Here is a 14,068-nt window from a genome sequence, read left to right on the forward strand (position 1 = left end):
TTCTCACTCTTCTGCCTCCCGGACAGAAGCTGAGTCATCCATTTCTCTTATCTATTCTGCCACCACACAGGTCCAAATCACCATGGAATACAAAAAACTAGCCTCCAAAATTATTTCCTTATATCATTGTCTTTCTATAATCCATTTTTTCATAACAGCAATCAGAGTAATTTTCTAAAAAGATAAATCAAATAATGACATTCCTCTTCTTGAAATGCTCAAAATCTTCCTGCCATTTAGAATGACTTTTATGTATTTATTTTTATCTTTGGCTGTGTTGGGTCTTTGTTGCTGCACTCAGGCTTTGTCTAGTTGCGGTGAGCGGGGGCTACTCTTCGTTGCAGTGTGCGGACTTCTCATTGCGGCGGCTTCTCTTGTTGCAGAGCATGGGCTCCAGGCACGCAGGCTTCAGTAGTTGTGGCTCACGGACTCAGTAGTTGTGGCTCGTGGGCTCTAGAGTGCAGGCTCAGTAGTTGTGGCGCACGGGCTTAGTTGCTCTGCAGCATGTGGGATCTTCCTGGACCAGGGCTCGAACCCGTGTCCCCTGCATTGGCAGGCAGATTCTTAACCACTGCGCCACCGAGGAAGTCCTTAGAATGACTTTGAAACTTCTCACTATGGTCTACCAGGACTAACAAGGCTTGAGTCCAACACCATCATCTCATACCACTACCCCGTTGCTTGGCGGAGTCATGCTTGGGGGTCACTGATTCTAAAAACTCTCTCGTTCAAATTGTCCAGGGTCCAAATATGAGGTGCTCATAAGGATGCAAATGGGGTTGGAAGGAGTGGAGGAGGAGGGAGAGGAGAAGGAAAGCATAGTAACTGGCATTTCATGGTTGCAGAGGAGATATGGAGTCCACCCAGTTTGATAGATCCACTTTAAACAATCCTTTTTTTTTTTTAAATCTTTATTGGAGTATAATTGCTTTACAATGGTGTGTTAGTTTCTGCTGTATGACAAAGTGAATCATCTATACGTATACATATATCCCCATATCTCCTCCCTCTTTCGTCTCCATCCCACCCTCCCTATCCCACCCCTCTAGGTGGTCACAAAGCATCAAGCTGATCTCCCTGTGCTATGCAGCTGCTTCCCACTAGCTATCTATTTTACATCTGGTAATGTGTATATGTCCACTCTCTCAACCTCATCCCAGCTTACCCTTCCCCCTCCCCCTGTCCTCAAGTACATTCTCTATGTCTGCATCTTTATTCTTGTCTTGCCCCTAGGTTCTTCAGAACCAATTTTTTTTTTTTTTAGATTCCATATATATGTGTTAGCATATGGTATTTGTTTTTTTCTTTCTGACTTACTTCACTCTGTATGAAAGACTCTAGGGCCATCCACCTCACTACAAATAACTCAATTTAGTTTCTTTTTATGGCTGAGTAATATTCCATTAAACAATCCTTCTTGTTTCACCGGTCTTCATACCACTACTTTCCATGTTATCTGATACCTCCAAGTTCTGAGCATTGCAACTGGATTATCTTTTACTGATACTTAAGTTGTGGTATCTTTTCCCTCTGCCAGGTCAGATATTTCTCCTCAAGTGACTTTTTTAAAAGATTTTTTTGATGTGGACCATTCTTAAAGTCTTTATTGAATTTGTTATAACATTGCTTCTGTTTTATGTTTTGGTTTTTTGGCTGCAATGCATGTGGGGCCTTAGCTCCCCAACCAGGGATCGAACTCACATCCCCTGCATTGGAAGGTGAAGTCTTAACCACTGGACTGCCAGGACAGTACCATCTCCTCAACTGACTTTCTAGCTTCCAAAATTCATAGCAATCTCTTGTCCATGTGTCTCATCTCATTCTCTTTGGCCTTATGAATTGATACACTTTTAATTCTTAATTCTTCTTTAGTGAAGTTTGGGAAAGAGAGTAGATACATGTATGTAAACAATCTGCCTGATTAATGGGAAGTATCCCTAACATTAATGGTGATTTCTCTATTTCAACTCTTCTGTTATAAGTGGCAGAAAACCCTTAGATTCGGGACAAAGTGAACACTATATCATCTGTATAAGATCAATGAATGGGATGATAATTAAGAGCAGTGTTTCTCAACTTCAGCACTGTTCTCATTTGGCGACAGATAACTCTTTGTTGTGGGGAGCTGTCCCATGCATTGGTAGGATGTTTACCAGCATCCCTGGTCACTACCCACCCTCCAAGTCATGACAACAAAACGTCTCCAGAGACTATCAGATGCCTCCTGTGGGGGAGGGGGGAGGGGGGATTTCCCCTGGTTGAGAAACTCTTATTTAAAGATAAATTAGAGTACTGTTACCAGGGTAAGGAAGAAAGGGGCAAGCAAAAGAAAGATACTCTACTCCTTAATTTAATCAAAAACAAACAAAAAAATGACTTGGAAAACCTTGTAGAAAGACATATCTTAATACTTTTGACCATGTCAAAAGATACAAACTTCCAGCTATAAAATAAATGTCATGGGGATGTCATGTACAACATGATGACTATAGTTAATAACACTGTACTGCATTTTTGAAAGTTGCTAAAAGAGTAAATCTTAAAAGTTCTCATCACAAGAAAAAAGTTTTTTGTAATTGTATGTGGCAATTGATGTCATTTGACTTATTGTGGTGATCGTTTTGCAATTCATACAAATACCAATTATATTATACACCTGAAACTAATATAATGTTATATGTCAATCACACCTCAATTAAAAAATACTTTTGACCCTAAATTATTCTATGATCTCAGTAAAAAGAAATCAGACTCCAGGAGAGGTGAAAAATGGAAAGAGCCAAGGAGGCTCTGAGGAATCCAGTGGTAGTATCCCTTGATCGTCACACAAGTGTTTTACTATTTACAGCATTCAGTGTCTCTCCAGCAATCAGTATTTCCTTTGTCTACATTATATGTCATTATCAATTTATAATTACTGTATATTTTTAACAAATATTTATTTCTCACCCACAATATGTCAGGGACCACTGGGGACACTGCCCATACAGCAGTGTGTGTGATATTTAGGGCCCCCACCTTCACGGTGTTTGTATTCACATGGGGCAGTTGACAGTAAATAGTAAGCCAATCAATAAATAAATTAACTCTGGTGGTGAAATGTGTTAGAAATGATTGGTGATGGGGGAAGAAGCACAGAAAGGAAGATTAGACTGGGATTCAGCGAAGATCCACTGCAGAGGTGACACTGAGTCAAAACCCAAAAGATAATTAGAGGAGATAGTTAAAGGTTTCCCATATGAAGTTCTGAAAAGAAGACTCCAGGAAAAGAAAAAAGCCAGAACCATATATGTGTATGTATACATATGTGTGTATGTGTGTGTTGTATGTGCTATGGTCTAAATGATTGTGTTCCCCCCAAATTCCTATGTTGACATCCTCATCCTTAAAGGAGATGGTATTAGGAAGTGGGGCATCTGGGAGGTGATTAGGTCATCGGGGTGGAGCCTTCATGAATGGGATTAGTGTCCTCATATAAGAGATTCCATGGAGCTCCCTCAGCCCTTCTGCCATGTGACAATGAAAAGACAGTGAATTAGGAAGTGAAAAGACAGCCAAAGAGGAAGCAGGACCTCACCAGACACAGAATCTGCTTGCACCTTGACCTTTGACTTCCCAGCCTCCAGGACCGTAAGAAATAAATTTCCATTTTTTAGAAACCACTCAGTCTATAGTATTTTTGTTAAAGCAACCTGAACAAAGTCAGTATGTATATATTTGTATATTTAAGTTCACTTTTTCTCTACCTCCTTGCTCCTCTCTGGCTAACTTAGGCCAGCAAACGGCCCATTCTATCGATACTTGCCTGCTCTCTCCTAGCATCACCCTCCTCCACTTTCAGCTCCCACTATTACCTGTCTCATTATTTTGGTATTTCCTAATTTGAATTCATTTGATTGGCTGAACTTATCTTTTTGTTCCAAGTAATGCCAAAAAGTGCTTGCCAATATAAGGATTGACTACTTTTGGATCAGATGCCCTTTCCTAATCCAATCAAAAAGTGGGAAAAGGTCAGTTAGTACCAAAATACTTGCCTGCAGTTTCCCTTGAGCAGTACTGCAGTCAAGTCAGTTTCTCTTTAAAGAGTCTGTGGATAGGCAAGCTTCCTGACTGACAGATCTCCCAAAATCACCAGCTAAATCACCCTTTGCTGTGTACTCAAGGTCTTTCTACCCTTCAGCTCTGCTATCATTCATGTTCCATTTTTAATTTATCACCTGGAGAAATCCCTGGGAGATACCAGAAAAAATCATCCTAACAGTAGCAGAGGTTAAAAGTAAATATAAGTATATTTTTCCCTCACAACAGTGTAAGATTGAAACTGATTTTCCCCAGACACAGAAATGAACTTATGTTTTATATTTCTTAATTCACATTCTCTGGTGTGAGTCATAAACACATTTATGGAACCAAAAATTATTGCCCAGACATTTGAGCCAAACCACATTTAAAGCTTTGGATAAAATAGCCATGAACAGAATAGATGCAACTGTTACCTTTTGGAGCTTACACTGTAGTGGGGCCATGCAGTGACTATTTACCATACCTCTCTGACTGCCCAGCACTCCCTGAGTGCCCCTCCAGTGTTTTGTAAATTTTCCACCTAAGCAAGCCTGCCTCCCTAAGGAAGATCCCCAAAACTCAACATTCCAGGGTCTCTTACAACTAAATCACAGGCTTATGACCATAGCCCTGCCCCTCACATGCATTGTTGGTATTAAATGCAAAAGAACATGCCGTGAAGATGAAGGGACACACGGACTCCACATTTTGTGAGGGTTACGTGACATTGCAAAGTCATCCAGGCTAGAGAGGGATCAGTAAGAGGGATTTTTATATTTGGAACCCAAGATGCAGAGTCCTCAGTTAAGAAGCCTTATGGTCTAATTTGTGCATTTTCTACATTGGTGAGGTCCAATATGGTAGCTAATAGCCATACGTAGCTATTGGACTCTTAGAATGTGGCTGGTGTAACCGATAAACTAAATTTTTAAATTAAGATTTCAAAACTGCTGCTTCATTTAGTTATTAGAAAACTTTTACATATATTTGGTATTACACTGTATACATTACTTTTTATTTGAAGTCTTCAAACTCCTGTGTGTATTTTATATAACAGTCCATCTCGATCTGGGACATGGGGAGGGGGAAAGGTAAGCTGGGACGAAGTTGAGAGAGTGGCATGGACATACATACACTACCAAATGTAAAATCGAGAGCTAGTGGGAAGAAGCCGCATAGCACAGGGAGATCAGCTTGATGCTTTGTGACCACCTAGAGGGGTGGGATAGGGAGGGTGGGAGGGAGACGCAAGAGGGGGGGGGATATGGGGCTATATGTATACGTATAGCTGATTAACTTCGTCATACAGCAGAAACTAACACACCATTGTAAAGCAATTATACTCCAATAAAGATGTTAGTAAATAAATAAATAAATAAAAATAAAAAGTAATGTAAAATATCTCATTAGTGATATCTTAATTACATGTCATAATAATATTTTGGGTGGATCAAGGTAAATAAAATATATCCTTAAATTAATTTCACCACTTTCATTTTACTTTTTTAACATGACTATGGAAAACTTTACATACGCGGCTCATGTTATATTTTTATTGGATAACAATTTTCTAGACCAATGGTTCTCAAATTTTAATATGCATCTGAATTAACTTGAAGGCATGTTAATCAGTGTTTTAATTGACAGTAACAGAGGGTGAATCAAGGAAGAATCTGAAGAAGTAACCTTTCAGGTGAGGTCTGAAGTGAAGATTTAGGGAGAAACCTGCTACAGAGTGATGGAATAGCATAAGCTAGGATTCTGAGGCAAGAAATTGATTGGTATTTCTGGGAAGCCCCAAGAGGCTCTTGAGGCCAAATCATAGCGGGGAAGGATGAAAAGGTGGTAAGAAGTTGAGAAAGGCAGATGGGAACCGACCTGTGTGTGGCTTCTGTAGGTCTTCGTAAGGAGTCTGAATTTTACTCAAAGTGCAAAGGAAATAGATGAAAGAATTTCAGTCAGTGGATTATGGGGATCTGACACAATTTCTAAAAGATTATTCAGGCCAATGCCTGGAAAACTGATTGAATATGAGTAAAGTGGAAATGAAGAGAATAGTAAGAAGGCTATGACAGCAATAAAGGGAGGTCTAAGTAAAATATGTTAAGACAAGCTAATGGAATTCTAAATCGCTATTGACAATAATGATTATGAAGACTGTACAAATACTAAAAAAGTTTAGGATACAGTGTTAACTGAAAAGAGCAGGATATAAAATTGAACAGATATTATGCTTCAACTATGTGAGCTACATATGCATACAAAGACTTAAATGAGACTACACCCCAACTACGCCAAAAAAGAAAAAAAATATGGATAATATTTTTCCTTTATATTTATATTTTCCTCCAAAATTTTAAATTAATGTAATATTACTTTACAACATAAATTGGAAAATTTTCTTTAGTTAATTGAAAGATTTCTCTTGCCTGTCCTCTTGGTAGGGTGAAATATTTTTATCAGCCCAGAAGATAAAATTGTTGAGAAGTCAAATTTGCATTTGTGTTTATCATGGTAGAGGGTTTCAGTTTATTGTTTTTAATACAAAGAGGCATTCCATTAGCTTTCCTATATCATTATTTGCATTACAACCACAAAAAAGATATTATCTGCTTGAAGAATTCCTAGTTTTGTTAAAAATAATGCATCAGATCTCCAACTGGAAAACAATGGTGACCATCTGATTTCAAATCTCCCCATATAACCTCTCAGCAACAAAAAGAACATAATATTTTCCAAACAGTTATGATTTATGTACTTAAATGCTTAACAATTGTTACATGCTAATTCTATATCCTCTTGCCCTACTACCCTACAAAAAGAGATCAAAATGTATAGAAACTATACAAGTATGATTATTGAAGGTGAATTCCTCTATAACCTTGGAGTAGAAAAAGGCTTTCTAACTATGACTTCAAAATCCAGATACCAAAAAATAAAATTTAAAAATTTGACCTCTTAAAAATAAAAATTATTTGCATAGCATGAGCACCACAAGAAAAGCCAAAAGAGAAATGACAAACTGGGAGAAAATAATTGCAACATATGTCACTTTAAAAGATTTAATATATTAATATACAAAGAACTTTAGTTGAGAAAAAAACACCAAAATCCTACAGAAAAATGGGCAAAGATTTGAACATATAATTCACAAAACGATGAAAAATAATACATTATGAAAAGATGTTCAGGGGGGCGCCTTCAAGATGGCAGAGCAGTAAGACATGGAGATCACCTTCCTCCCCACAAATACATCAAAACTACATCTATATGTGGAACAACTTCTACAGAACACCTACTGAACGCTGGCAGAAGACCTCAGACATCACAAAAGGTGAGAAACTCCCCACGTATCAGGATAGGGTAAAAGAAAAAAGGAAAACCAGAGACAAAAGACTAGGGACGGGACCTGCACCTCTGGGAAGGAACTGTGAAGGAAGAAAAGTTTCAACACACTAGGAAGCCCCTTCACTGGCGGAGACAGGGGGTAGGGGGGTGGGGGGTGGGGGGGAAGCTTCAGAGCCACGGAGGAGAGCGCAGCAACAGGGGCGTGGAGGGCAAAGCGGAGAGATTCCCGCACAGAAGATCAGTGCCGACCAGAACTCACCAGCCCGAGAGGCTTGTCTGCTCACCCGCCGGGACGTGTGGCGGCTGGAGGCTGAGGTTCGGGCTTCGGAGGTCGGATCCCAGGGAGAGGACTGGGGTTGGCTGCGTGAACACAGCCTGAAGGGGGCTAGTGATCCACAGCTAGCCGGGAGGGAGTCCAAGAAAAAGTCTGGACCTGCCTAAGAGGCAAGAGACAATTGTTTTGGGGTGCACGAGGAGAAGGGATTCAGAGCACCGCCTAAACGAGCTCTAGAGACAGGCGCGAGCCGCGGCTATCAGTGCGGACACCAGAGACGGGCGTGAAATGCTAAGGCTGCTGTTACAGCCACCAAGAAGCCTGTGTGCAAGCACAGGTCACTATCCACACCTCCCCTCCCGGGAGCCTGTGCAGCCCGCCACTGCCAGGGTCCCGTGATCCAGGGACAACTTCCCCAGGAGAACACACTGTTGCAAAGTCATGCAGGCCTCTGCAGTCGCAGGCTCACACTGAATTCCGTACCCCCCCCCTCCCCCCTGCCTGAGTGAGCCAGAGTCCCCTAATCAGCCGCTCCTTTAACCTCATCCTGTCTGGGCAGGGAACAGATGTCCTCAGGCGACCTACACGCAGAGGTGGGGCCAAATCCAAAGCTGAACCCCAGGAGCTGTGCAAACAAAGAAGAGAAAGGGAAATCTCTCCCAGCAGCCTCAGGAGCAGCGGATTAAATCTCCACAATCCACTTGATGTACCCTGCATCTGTGGAATACCTCAATAGACAACGAATCATCCCAAAATTGAGGCGGTGAGTTTGGGAGCAAGGGTAGACTTGGGGTTTGCTTTCTGAATCTAATTTGTTTATGGTTTTATGTTTATTGTAGTTTAGTATTTAGAGCTTATTATCATTGGTAGATTTGTTTATTGATTTTGTTGCTCTCTTCCTTTTTTATATATATGTATTTTTTCTTTTTCTTTTTCTCTTTTTGTGAGTGTGTATGTGTATGCTTTTTTGTGTGATTTTGTCTGTATAGCTTTGCTTTGCCAATTGTCCTAGGGTTCTGAGAGTCCATTTTATTTATTTATTTATTTATTTAGTATAGTTTTTAGTGCTTGTTATCATTGGTGGATTTGTTTTTTGCTTTGGTTGCTCTCTTCTTTTTCTCTCGCTTTCTTTTTCTTTTATTACGTTTTAATGTTTTTATTTTCAATAATATTTTCCATTGTAATAACTTTATTTTATTTATTTATTTTTTCTTTCTTTCTTTCTTTTTCTCCCTTTTCTTCTGAGCTGTGTGGCTGACAGGGCCATGGTGCTCTGGACGGGTGTCAGGGCTAAGCCTCTGAGGTGGGAGAGCCGAGATCAGGACACTGGTCCTCCAGAGACCTCCAGGTCCCACATAATATCAAATGGTGAAAGCTCTCCCAGAGATCTCCATCCCTACGTCCAGACCCAGCTCCACTCAATGACCAGCAAGCTACAGTGCTGGACACCCTATGCCAAACAACTGGCAAGACAGGAACACAACCCCACTCATTAGCAGAGAAGCTGCCTAAAATCATAATAAGGTCACAGACATCCCAAAACACACCACCGTATGTAGTCCAGCCCACCAGAAAGACAAATTCCAGCCTCATCCATCAAAACAAAGGCACCAGTCCCCTCCACCAGGAAGCCTACACAACCTACTGAACCAACCTTACCCACTGGGAGCAGACACCAAAAACAACGGGAACTACGAACCTGCAGCCTGTGAAAAGGAGACCCCAAACACAGTAAGTTAAGCAAAATGAGAAGACAGAGAAATACACAGCAGATGAAGGAGCAAGGTAAAAACCCACCACACCAAACAAATGAAAAAGACATAGGCAGTCTACCTGAAAAAGAAGTCAGAGGAATGATAGTAAAGATGATCCAAAATCTTGGAAATAGAACAGAGAAAATACAAGAAACGTTTAACAAAGAACTAGAAGAACTAAAGAGCAAACAAGCAATGATGAATAACACAATAAATGAAATTTAAAATTCTCTAGAAGGAATCAATAGCAGAAGAGGCAGAAGAACAGATAAGTGACCTGAAAGATAAAATAGTGGAAATAACTATTGCAGAGCAAATAAAGAAAAAAGAATGAAAAGAATTGAGGACAGTCTCAGAGACCTCTGGGACAACATTAATCATACCAACATCCGAATTATAGGGGTCCCAGAAGAAGAAGAGAAAAAAAAGGTCCTGAGAAAATACATGGAGAGATTATAGTTGTAAACTTCCCTAATATGGGTAAGGAAATAGTCAATCAAGTTCAGGAAGTGCAGACAGTCCCATCAAGGATAAAGCCAAGGAGAAACACAACAAGACACATACTAATCAAACTATCAAAAATTAAATACAAAGAAAAATTATTACAAGCAGCAAGGGAAAACCAATAATTAACATACAAAGGAATCCCCATAAGGTTAACAGCTGATCTTTCAGCAGAAACTCTGCTGGCCAGAAGGGAGTGGCAGGACATATTTAAAGTGATGAAACGGAAAAACTAGAACCTAGATTACTCTACCCAGCAAGGATCTCACTGAGATTTGACGGAGAAATTAAAACCTTTACAGACAAGCAAAAGCTAAGAGAATTCAGCACCACCAGACCATCTTTACAGCAAATGCTAAAGAAACTTCTCTAGGCAGGAAACACAACAGAAGGAAAAGACTTACAATAACAAACCCAAAACAATTTAGAAAATGATAATAGGAACATACATATTGATAACTACCTTAAATGTAAATGGATTAAATGCTCCCACCAAAAATCATAGACTGGCTGAATGGATACAAAAACAAGACCCGAAAATATACTGCCTACAAGAGACCCACTTCAGACCTAGGGTCACATACAGACTGAAAGTGAGGGGATGGAAAAAGATATTCCATGCAAATGGAAATCAAAAGAAAGCTGGAGTAGCAGTTCTCATATCACACAAAATAGACTTTAAAATAAAAATTATTACAAGAGAAAAAGAAGGACATGACATAATGATCAAGGGATCAATGCAAGAAGAAGATTGTATAACAATTGTAAATATTTATGCAGCCAACATAGGAGCACCACAATACATAAGGCAAATGCTAACAGCCATAAAAGGGGAAATCGACAGTAACACAATCATAGTAGGGGTCTTTAACGCCCCACTTTCACCAATGGACAGATCAACCAAACTGAAAATCAACAAGGAAACACAAGCTTTAAATGACACATTAAACAAGATGGACTTAATTGATATTTACAGGACATTCGATCCCAAAACAACAGAACACACTTTCTTCTCAAGTGCTCATGGAACATTCTCCAGAGTAGATCATATCCTGGGTCACAAATCAAGCCTTGGTAAATTTTTAAAAATTGAAATCGTATCAAGTATCTTTTCCGACCACAACGCTATGAGACTAGATATCAATTACAGGAAAAAATCTGTAAAAAATAAAAACACACGGAGGCTAAACAATACACTACTTAATAACCAAGAGATCACTGAAGAAATCAAAGAGGAAATCAAAAAATGCCTAGAAACAAATGACAATGAAAACACGACGACCCAAAACCTATGCGATGCAGCAAAAGCAGTTCTAAGAGGGAAGTTTATAGAAATACAATCCTACCTCAAGAAACAAGAAACATCTCAAATAAACAACCTAACCTTACACCTAAAGCAATTAGAGAAAGAAGAACAAAAATATGCCAAAGTTAGCAGAAGGAAAGAAATCATGAATATCAGATCAGGAATAAATTAAAAAGAAATAAAGGAAATGATAGCAAAGATCAATAAAACTAAAAGCTGGTTCTTTGGGAAGATAAACAAAATTGAGAAACCATTAGCCAGACCTATCAAGAAAAAAAGGGGGAAGACTCAAATCAATACAATTAGAAATGAAAAAGGAGAAGTATCAACTGACACTGCAGAAATACAAAGGATCATGAGAGATTACTACAAGCAACTATATGCCAATAAAATGGACAACCAGGAAGAAATGGACAAATTCTTAGAAAAGCACAACTATCTGAGACTGAACCAGGAAGAAACTGAAAATATAAACAGACCAATCACAAGCACTGAAATTGCAACTGTGATTTAAAATCTTCCAACAAACAAAAGCCCAGGACCAGATGGCTTCACAGGTGAATTCTATCAAACTTTTAGAGAAGAGCTAACACCTATCCTTTCCAAACTCTTGTAAAATATAGAAGAGGGAGGAGCACTCCTAAACTCATTCTATGAGGCCACCATAACCCTGATACCAAAACCACACAAAGATGCCACAAAAAAAGAAAACTACAAGCCAATATCACTGATGAACATAGATGCAAAAATCCTCAACAAAATACTTGCAAACAGAATCCAACAGCACATTAAAAGGATCATACACCATGATGAAGTGGGGTTCATCCCAGGAATGCAAGGATTCTTCAATATATGCAAATCAATCAATATAATACACCACATTAACAAATTGAAGGAGAAAAACCATATGATCAACTCAATAGATGCAGGAAAAGCTTTCTATAAAATTCAATACCCATTTATGATAAAAACCCTCCAGAAAATAGTCATAGAGGGAACTTATCTCAACATAATAAAGGTCATATGTGACAAACCCACAGCCAACATCGTTCTCAATGGTGAAAAACTGAAACCATTTCCACTAAGATCAGGGACAAGACAAGGTTGTCCACTCTCGCCACTATTATTCAACATAGTTTTGGAAGTTTTAGCCACAGCAAACAGAGAAGAGAAAGAAATAAAAGTAATCCAAATCGGAAAAGAAGTAAAGCTGTCAGTTTGCAGATGACATGATACTAAAGATGCTACCAGAAAACTACTAGAGCTAATCAATGAATTTGGTAAAGTAGCAGGATACAAAATGAATAGAGAGAAATCTCTTTCATTCCTATACACTAATGATGAAAAATCTGAAAGAGAATTTAAGGAAACACTCCCATTTACCATTGCAATGAATAGAATAAAATACCTAGGAATAAACCTACCTAAGCAGACAAAAGACCTGTATGCAGAAAACTATAAGACACTGATGAAAGAAATTAAAGATGATACAAACAAATGGAGACATATACCATGTTCTTGGATTGGATGACTCAGCATTGTGAAAATGACTATACTACCCAAAGCAATCTACAGATTCAGTGCAATCCCTATCAAACTACCGATGGCATTTTTCACAGAACTAGAACAAAAAACTTCACAATTTGTATGGAAACACAAAAGACCCCGAATAGCCAAAGCAATCTTGAGAAAGAAAAACGGAGATGGAGGAATCAGGCTCCTGGACCTCAGAATATACTACAAAGCTACAGTAATCAAGATAGTATGGTACTGGCACAAAAACAGAAATATAGATCAATGGAACAGGATAGAAAGCCCAGAGATAAACCCATGCACACATGGTTACCTTATTTTTGACCTTTTTAAAAGAGGAAGAATGTACAATGGAGAAAAGACAGCCTCTTCAATAAGTGGTGCTGGGAAAACTGGACAGCTACATGTAAAAGAATGAAATTAGAACACTCCCTAACACCATACACAAAAATAAACTCAAAATGGATTAAGACCTAAATGTAAGGCCAGACACTAAAAACCTCTTAGAGGAAAACATAGGCAGAACACTCTATGATATAAATCACAGCAAGATCCTTTTTGACCCACCTTCTAGAGAAATGGAAGTAAAAACAAAAATAAACAAATGGAACTTAATGAAACTTAAAAGCTTTTGCACAGCCAAGGAAACCATAAACAAGATGAAAAGACAGCCCTGAGAATGGGAGAAAATATTTTCAAATGAAGCAACTGACAAAGGATTAATCTCCAAAACATACAAGCAGCTCATGCCGCTCAATATCAAAAAAGCAAACAACCCAATCAAAAAATGGGCAGAAGACCTAAATAGAGATTTCTCCAAAGAAGATATACAGATTGTCAACAAACACATGAAAGGTAGCTCAACATCACTAATCATTAGAGAAATGCAAATCAGAAACTACAATGAGGTATCACCTCACACTGGTCAGAATGGCCATCATCCAAAAATCTACAAACAATAAATGCTGGAGAGAGCGTGGAGAAAAGGGAACCCTCTTGCACTGTTGGTGGGAATGTAAATTGATACAGCCACTATGGAGAACAGTTTGGAGGTTCCTCAGAAAACTAAAAATAGAGCTACCATACGACCCTGCAATCCCACTACTGGGCATATACCTTGAGAAAACCATAATTCAAAAAGAGGCATGTGCTACAATGTTCACTGCAGCTCTATTTACAATAGCCAGGACATGGAAGCAACCTAAGTGCCCATCGACAGATGAATGAATAAAGAAGATGTGGCACATATATACAATGGAATATTACTCAGCCATAAAAAGAAATGAA

The sequence above is a fragment of the Eubalaena glacialis genome, chromosome 6, assembly GCF_028564815.1.
Source record: "Eubalaena glacialis isolate mEubGla1 chromosome 6, mEubGla1.1.hap2.+ XY, whole genome shotgun sequence".
NCBI lineage: Eukaryota > Metazoa > Chordata > Mammalia > Artiodactyla > Balaenidae > Eubalaena > Eubalaena glacialis.